This window comes from Cetorhinus maximus, chromosome 3 (genome assembly GCF_964194155.1).
Source record: "Cetorhinus maximus chromosome 3, sCetMax3.hap1.1, whole genome shotgun sequence".
Classification (NCBI taxonomy): Eukaryota; Metazoa; Chordata; class Chondrichthyes; order Lamniformes; family Cetorhinidae; genus Cetorhinus; species Cetorhinus maximus.
Window position 1 is genome coordinate 17,961,100 of NC_135881.1, and position 474 is coordinate 17,961,573.

A 474-nucleotide genomic window follows, 5' to 3' on the forward strand; every position below is an offset into this window, starting at 1 on the left:
CTGATAACCTAGCTCAGGGTAACAAACATAAATAACATGGAAGAGCAGGTGGTGCACGCAGGCAATACACTTGTCTCAGTGACTGACAGTTGGCCTGGTCTTGCTTTGGGAAGCATGGACATGGGGTTTCTACTTGATTTCTGAATTATTTGTAATCTGCTACTAAGATATCAACACATCCTCTACCATCTAGAAGGACAGCAGAGGTATGGGGACACCACCACATGCAAGTTCACCTCCAAGTCACATATCATTCTGATCCTCTATGTTGCCCTTCCTTCACTGTCACTGGGTCAACATCCTGGAACTCCCTCCCTAACAGCACTGTGGATGTATTTACACCACATGGATGGCAATGGTTCAGGAAGGCAGTCCATCTTCTCAAGGGCAAATAGGGATGGGTAATAAATGTTGGCCTTGCCAGTGGCACCCACATCCCAAGAATGAATAAAATAAATCTTATTGAAACATTTA